Source organism: Papio anubis, chromosome 8, assembly GCF_008728515.1.
Source record: "Papio anubis isolate 15944 chromosome 8, Panubis1.0, whole genome shotgun sequence".
Classification (NCBI taxonomy): domain Eukaryota; kingdom Metazoa; phylum Chordata; class Mammalia; order Primates; family Cercopithecidae; genus Papio; species Papio anubis.
This window is the reverse complement of record NC_044983.1, coordinates 50,103,639-50,112,636: the sequence shown is the minus strand read 5'-3', so window position 1 is coordinate 50,112,636 and position 8,998 is coordinate 50,103,639.

Below are 8,998 nucleotides of genomic sequence, written 5' to 3'. Positions count from 1 at the left end.
TAAATCACTAGAATAATAAAATAAAGGCATACAAAATACATTTTTTTATTCTAGATATCAGCATATATTATATGCTGATATATTATATCAGCAGGTGTCAGATTCCTCTTAAACTGCTCCCAAATTCCCAACCTGCTTACTTGCAGTTTCTGTTCTTCCCTGCAGGTGGGATACAAACAGTGCACAGAGGGTCCTAAAACAGCAGCCCTTTTTCCCTTTTTTTTTTTTTTTTTTTTTTTTTTGCAATTTTATGTTACTGGCCCTTATTTTAAAAAAAGAAAAAATAACAAGACCTCAAACTGATTACGAAAGTGAAATTAGATAAAAACTTCTATCACTCATAAGCACCAAATGAACACTATGCCATATATCGACTGCATTAGCTGGTGCACAGCTAGGTTATTTGCCTGGCCATTCGGATCCAGGGGCCTTGGTGAGTGAAGACATGAATGCCTTCAACTTCACTGCTGGGATTTAGTGTAGGTGCGGACCGAGTGAAAGGACGGAAAAGCAAAAAAAGCAAACTATGCGGTAAAGAGGAAAGGGGGAATTGGAGTTTTCAGGTTAACTTAACCTTCCAGTGACCTGCTTCTCAATCACAGATTTGAATTCTTTCTTCTGCTGCCAAATATTTAAACCTATTTTATTAACCATAGCTACTCCTACACATCGAATATTTCGTTTTCTGTTTTACTGATGGAGACATGGAAGTGAAGTTTCTAATAGTCAATCCAGGGGATCTGGTGGCAGAAGCCCAAGCTAAGGGGTTTAGTTCTTTACCCTCTTTAGAGCGGGCGTCCCCTGGGCTGTGCCCGCTGCTCTGCCTGTGAGATGGGACAGGCCTGCTACATACCTCGGAGGTGCCATTTGGCTTTCTAATGGGATCAGGGTTTTCATCCAAACTCTCCTCACCTAGATATTTCAAGTCATGCCTTCCACTCTATCCTCCAACTCACTGTAACTTCTAACTTTATAAATACACTTGGAGTCCCTTAAATTCCCATCTTCCTTTTGTTTCCACCAACGCAGCTAACAAACAGCTGTAGTTCTTTATATGGAAAACCAGTTTCCATATGTGAAAAATTATAATATATGAAACATTGATTGCTTTGTACTACTTATTACCATACTAAAGCCTTTGTTCAGACAGAGGACTTAAAATTATTATTTGATGTGCCATTGTATTTTCCAGGCAGACACTTGAACTGTTCATCCACAATTCCTTCCTTCTAAATTGCAAATAGCTGTACTCTAAAAGATGCTTCAATTGGGCAGTCATATTCCTTACATGTTAAATTTCTTTATAAATAGCTTCTTTGAATTCAAATTATCTTATTTTATTATTTTATATATCTGTACATTTTCTCTAACCCAGGCAGCCACAAACATCTTCAAGTCTTTTAGAGCGAGAAATTTCTGTATGGAGGAGATCCGAAATTGTGAAAGAATCAAAATCGCTATAACACAGAGTAGTACACAAAAGGGGAAAATTATTTCTTTTGTAGGTTTGTTTTCAGATATAATAAACTTGCACAATATATTTAAAACGGTATGTAGCTTCGTAAAGAAAAAAGTTGTTACAATAGTTGGCACTGCTTTCTAAAGAACATGAATGTGTTTAGGAGATATACCTAATGTAAATGACGAGTTAATGGGAGCAGCACACCAACATGGCACATGTATACAAATGTAACAAACCTGCACATTGTGCACAGGTACCCTAGAACTTAAAGTATAATAATAATTTTTAAAAAAAGAAACAATGTACAGATTTTCCCACCTTTGAATGAATAGCTTAGTATCTAGGCAACTAATGTCCTAACACTTCTGAATAAAGCCCCAGCTTATGATTATAAATAAATTATTTGACTGCCTGAAAAAAAAAATGTTAACATTAGGGGAAGCATGGTGAAGGGTACACAGGAACTGTCTTTGCAACCTTTTTGTAAATCTAAAATTATCACAAATAATGTTTATCAAAAAATAAAATATTATGAGTACCTCAAAAAAACAAAAGAACATGAATGTGGAAAAATTATTGATTGTTTTACAAAATAATAATGACAGTGTGCATAGTACTTTTATATACATACTTCAATTTCATCATCGAAATAACCCTACCAGTTAGATCTTCTTACTCTTTTCATTTTTTTTTTTCTACAAGAGGAAATGAGGTTCAGAAGGATGAAATGGCTCCCACAGGGTCACACAAGAGGAAGAATTGAACCTTCTCATTCCACAATTTATGCTCTCTGTGTCCCAAACTTCTAACATGGTTTTACACATGTAAAGAGGGAAATTATTAGCCACTGTAGTGTTTATCCAATGCTCAAAGGACTCCAGTTCACTTTTTGTTTTTTTTTGAGACAGAGTCTCGTTCTGTCAGCGAGGCTGGAGTGCAGTGGTGCAATCTCAGCTCACTGCAACCTCCACTTCCCAGGTTCAAGCGATTCTCCTGCCTCGGCCTCCTGAGTAGCTGGGATTACTGGCACCTGCCACCACGCCTGGTTAATTTTTGTATTTTCAGTAGAGACGGTGTCTTGCCATGTTGGCCAGGCTGGTCTCAAACTCCTGACTTCAAGGGATCCACCTACCTCGGCCTCCCGAAGTGCTGGGATTACAGGCATGAGCCACTGCCCCCAGCTCAGTTCACTTTGATTACTAAGAGCACTCTGGCTTGGTTCAAAGACAGTAGAACATGCTTCTTATTAAATATTTTAGTGAGGATACTTTCTATGTCCATAAACTAGGTGTCAATAATGAATATAGTCACCCAGAGCATCCTAAATTTAGCTGATAAACTCCTAAAGCAGCGTCCTTCAAAGAGTTTTCCAAACTTTTTTTGACAGAAGTTCTCCTCAGGGGATCTGCAGAGAACCCTGGATATCTGTATTCAAGTACCCTAAGCTTGAATACAGATTCAATTATGTTCCCTAGCCAAGACTGGGATGCAGTGCTTTAATATATTAAAAGTGGTAAATGGTTAATGATATTCCATAGAACTGTTGCAGCATAGATTAAAACTATAATTATGCTAAGCTGAAATTCAAGGTGCCCCGAGTAATATTATTCCTAAAAAGTCAACAGCAACAGCTACCTTAGGTTCTTAGTCCCCTCATTATTTGTAAATAATAAAACTTCTAAGGAAAGGATCCCCTTAACTTCATCTTATTACCTTTTTCCAGAAGAGAGCTAGAGCCTTGGTAATCTTTAATGTCAAAAGGGAAAAAAAAATTATGACCCGAAGCTTTGTTGAGTACATCTTCTTTTGTGATTTCAATAGTGTCTTACTCCCAGAAAAGAATTCACTTTTATGTCTTCCATAAAGGCTCTTTGTCAAGTAATTTTGTTGGAGAGAGTCTTTGTAGCCCAGTGTAGATCATCTTGTTAAAATTGACCACCTTGTTTTATTCTTCTTTATTATACTCCTTACCTCTTTGTACAACTTTTGGACACAAATTATTAAGTGCTTAATAAATACTAAATTGGTTGTAATTCCAGTTGATTAAGAATGATGGAAAAGGACTTGGTATCCCTACGACTTTTTTTTTTTTTTTTGAGACAGAGTTTTACTCTTGTCACCCAGGCTGTACTGCAATGACGTAATCTTGGCTCACTGCAACCTCCGCCTCCTGGGTTCGATCAATTCTCCTGCCTCAGCCTCGCACCCACCATGAAATCTGGCTAATTTTTGTATTTTTTAGTAGAGATGGGGTTTCACCATCTTGGCCAGGCTGGTTTCAAACTCCTGACCTCAAGTGATCCACCAGCCTCAACCTCCCAAAGTGCTGGGATTAGAGGCGTCAGCCACCGCACCCAGCCCTATGACCTTCTTAAGCCCTGTTTCCTATGTGTTCATTTTGATTGCAAGAATCTTGAGTTTTCTTGTATGGTCTTCCGTCACTTAACAGTGGGGATGTGTTCTGAGAAATGCTTCCTTAGACAATTTGGTCTTTGTGAAAACATCCTAGAGTGCACTTACACAAACCTAGATGGTGTCACCTACTACACACCTAGTCTATGTGGTATATAACCTATTGCTCCTGGCTGCCCAGCATGTTACTGTATTGAATACTGTAGGCAATTGTAATGCAGTATTACGTGCACAAATGTATTTGTGTAACTACGGATATCTAAACACAGAAAAAATACTGTAAAAATATGGCATCATCATCTTATGGGGCTGCAGTCATATATGAAGTCCGTCGTTGACTAAAGGTTCTTGTGTGGTGCAAGACTGTATGACTGTATGGCTAATAATGCCAGGCACATATGGAAACTCAATCTACCTACATCAACTACACATCTACCAATGGATTTTCATAGCCCTGAGTTCCATGCCATTTTCAGAATGTTCCAAATGACAATCCAAATTATTTATAAGCATTTGCCGACCATTCTTTTATAAATATAACCATTTTGAATGTTTTATTGCTATAACAACAGATATTAAAAACCTTTAGACTCCTGATTAACAGGACATGAATCTAGATAAGGGGTAAATGGAGGTTTTCAGTACGTTTTTTAGCAACTCTTTTGTAAATCTGAAAGGATTCCCAAATTTTAAAAAATTCTTTAAACACTAAACCTTAAAAACATTATGCTAACTGAAAGAAGCCCATCACGAAGGACCACAAATTGCCTGATTCCATTTATATGAAATGTTCAAAAATAGGCAAATCTGTAGACTGAAAATCAGTATGAGTTGCTTAGGGCTAAGGGATAAAAAAGAGCGTTAAGGGGTGATGGCTAAAAGGTATGTGGTTTCTTTTTGGGGTGATGAAAATGTTAAAAACTTGATTATGGTGATGATTACACAAGTCTGAATATACCAAAAAAATCAATGAACTGTACATGTTAGATGAGTAAATTGGTATCTAAGTTATATCTTAATAAAGCAGTTATTTCAAAAATTAAAAATCAGAGACAATCAAAAGACACAGATATTAAAAGTCTTGTTTGAAATTGAAAACTGGTTGAAAGGTGCAGCCACTTTACATAGCACCAGTCAGGATTCTTTCTTTCCCCTCCCCTCCCTGACGAAGCACATTCCACATTCGCAGTAAATGGATTCTCTCCTCCTCCAGGATAGGTGGTAGAAAAATGTTCTAGCACATAAATGAATCGATTTATGAGTAGTCAGGATAATGTTAACATCTGACAAGTTTGATTTTAACCTTTATCTATAATTTTGTGTCTTATGTTCAATGTGAATTCATAGATATTTCTGGAAGAGCTTTTGCCTAAGACATTGCACAAATCAATTCAGAATCCTGAATGGCATGCTTCCTTTCTTCCCATCTTCCTGCCTGAAATGCGTAACATGTGTTTTCACTCTCTCTTTCTCAGTTTTATTAAAATTAAATGGCAATGAAGGTTTGTGCAGGAATATTGATGAATTTAAAACAAAGAGAGAGAGAGATAAGTTTACCTTAAGTTAACCAAGTTAAAAATGACATTCAAGTAATCACACAGTTGGAAGAAAATCCACTTAACCTACAACTCTTGTTTCTCTAATTGTGTATGGGCTAGTATTTTTTTTTTATCAAGCATCCACTCCCTTGTTCATTTTGGGAGTTAGTGAAGTATTTCAGATGAATTTAGCTTCATGTTCCATGATATTGAGTAAGGGTGGGATTGGATGAACCTGAAAAATATTTGTGTCGGAGGAAATTTTTATCAATAGTCAATATTTCACCTTTTTACATAAGAAATGAAACAATTTTGCAAATGGATTTAAAAGGCACATAGCCATGTTCTGTGTGAAAATGTTTTCTTCAGGTGCCTGCGGACTCATGACAAAGAGAATAGTTATTTCTCTGCAAATTGAGCTTTATACCAACCAGATTGTTTTTATTTAACCATGAGTGTCTGTGACAATATGAAAAAATGGGCAAATCGCTAGAGAGCTCCACTTGGGTTCAAGAACAAATCACTTCGCATGAATCAAGATAGCAAAGTGCAGGTGATGTGGCATCATTACCACGCGGAGGGTTAGCAAATGATTTTACCAACTACAGTTGAAACACCTTATTTGTCCTTCCTTCCTCAAAGGGGAAACATTTTTCTAACTTGATTGTGGTCGTTTTTCTTTTTGGAAACATTTGCTGGAAGAGAAAATAGGAGTTCCAATGTTAAATGATTCACCAAGGGCTTACTATTCAGTTTTTAAAGTTATGAAGTTTTTTTTTCTGCCAAAACAGAGTGTATTATAGTCAGAATGAATAACTTTTACTCATTTCGGGGTATTTTATTACCCTATGTTTGGGAGAAGTTAGTCATTTTTATTTGGGACCAGAAAAAAGAATTAGACTTTTTTTTTTTTTTGAGACAGAGTCTCACTCTGTTGCCCAGGCTGGAGTGCAGTGGCCCGATCTCCACTCACTGCAATCTCCGCCTCCCAAATTCAAATGATTCTCCTGCCTCAGCCTCCCAGGTAGCTGGGATTACAGGCGCCTGCCACCACTCCCAGCTAATTTTTGTATTTTTAGTAGAAACGGGGCTTCACCATCTTGGCCAGGCTGGTCTCAAGCTCCTGACATCAGATGATCTGCCTACCTTGGCCTCTCAAAGTGGTGGGATTATAGGCGTAAGCCACTGTGCCCAGCCAGAATCAGACTTTTTGATAGCCAAATGGATGATTTACCTGTGCCCATTTTAACCTCCTTCTGATATTCCCAGAGAAATGGAATTCTCTACTTCTGTAGGACCAGATAATTCCTAATATAAAACATGAAAACATTGTGAATAAATTTTAAGATCCAAAGAAAGACAGGCTTATTTTATTGTTCTAAAACCAACAAAAAAAAAACAACAACAAATTTGAATTTAAAATTGCGTGTCTGCTATGGTAATTATTCACACATGCTTATAAACACACTATCTCTCCGTTTCTGATTTCAGAAAGTGAATCGGTGGGAGAAGGTTAAATAATTATTGTTTCATATGCTAATTTTTCATATATTTTTTAAAGTTTACACTTAATTTCAGAAGACATAGTTTCTTAATATCGTCACATAGCATATTTAACTCAAATGGGGTGACTATCAGTAGAATAGATACCTGTTCTATAATATCACCTACACTAAATACTTCTATGTTATAGTTTACAGTCTCAGTTTGAATTTTGAGTTATCAGAGGCAAGATAATTTTCTAGAAGGGCCAAGTCATTGAGTTTAGCTTAAAATCAGCTCTGAACTTGGTGACACTCATGAATCCCACAAGTCTATCCCGAAGTATTAGTAAAGGGTACCCCTAAGATATCTAAGAAAATAACATATTCTACCAAATTCAGTATCATTAGTTCTGTTTGAAATAAAAGTATGTTCTCTCAGTGAAAAAAGGAACTTTGAATTCTAGAAGGTAGTCATTTTGACCTACTTTTTGCACTGGAATTACTTTATTAAGTTAGATCAAACACAGGCTCTTTGCCTCAACTAAATGGACATGCTAAACTGGCTCCAAAGTTGATTTGTGGAACTCAATTATGGACTTCACAAAGTGTTCAAGGTTACTTTTCAATTTGTTTCAGCCAGAATCAATAAATCTCTCACCTGCTTTCTTTGCTGTACGTATTGTACTGGTTAATCATGTATATACATGGCATAGCAAATTAGACTTGGAGAAAGAGTTTTCTGATGGAAGCCAATTTTTAACTACCGTACTGTTGAAATTTTAAAACAAAGGAAAACTCCTTCTGTTTATTATTAAGGTGTGATGGGAACTAAGAGCCATAAATAATTCTGCTGGCCAATTTCCAGAACTAGAAGTGAAAAGAGAGAGAGAAGTGTGGGCAAGGGAAGGGAAGGGAGGAAAAGAAACTCTCTTCTGAAATTGTTTCCTTGAAGAATGGCAACATTTAGGAAATTCTTCATATTAATAGAGAGCCACGAGTGCCCAAAAAGAAAAGGGGAAATAGTCAGTTCTACACATATGGACGCAAGCTTTCTCAATACATACATAATAATTTAAAAGACAGCATGAAATGCTTTCTAGAGACTAAAAATTAAACTTCAAATTTATGTGGGTAAATGTGGAAGAGCTGTAGCAGAGAAAATTTTAAAAATCATATCCACAGTAACCCCTTCCCCATGGTAACTCCCCTCTCTTTTCCCTGGATTACCCTATTTATATAGAACTAAAATTGCAGCTTGGACAGCATGGTGAGACCCTATCTCTACAAAAACGTTTACAAATTAAAAAATTTGTCAGGCGTGGTGGTTCTGTGCCTGTGGTCCCAGCTACTAGGGGGTTGAGGTGGAAGGACTTCTTGAACCCAGGAGTTCAAGGCTGCAGTGAGCTGTGATTGCGCCACTGCACTCCAGCCTGGGTGACAGCACAAGATCCTGTCTTAAAAAATAATACTGAAATTAAATAAAACAAAATAAAATAAACATAAAACAAAATAAAATAAAAAATAATAAGCAGAACTAAAACTGGAGGTTTCATCTAAGGGTGGATGGATGTAGCATGTACTTCAATGGTGCCCAATCAACCTAATTCTGCCCTAACTGTGCTGAAGAAACTGGACGTCACAACACCTGAGCCCCGTCTCGTGCTCAATCTTGTGCTGGTTGTGCAGCTAATATTTGTGTGGCTTTGGCCTAATCATCTTGTTTCTTCCTTCACAGAATGAAAGGACTGCCCTACATGACTCTTAGGTGCCTTTCATTTTTCACATTCTGGGCTGTAGTTCTCTACATGGCAATGAGATTTCAAAACTGCCACCTCTCTGGTAAAGTAGAGAAGTAGAAAATTTTTAACCTTATCCGTTTCTAGCATGTATTAGTATAAAAATTACCTGGGGATGGATGTGATAGGTTTGAAATAGCTTCCATGGATCTGCATTTTCAGCTAGCTGCTGCGGATTCTAACCCAGATTGCTCCTAAAACCTGGAGTGAAGCCTAGCCCTAGGATATCTCTTAAGCTTCTAATGCAGAAGAAGGCTGTGAAAATCAAGCCTTTTAAAATGACTTTTCCTAGGGGTATCTTTAACA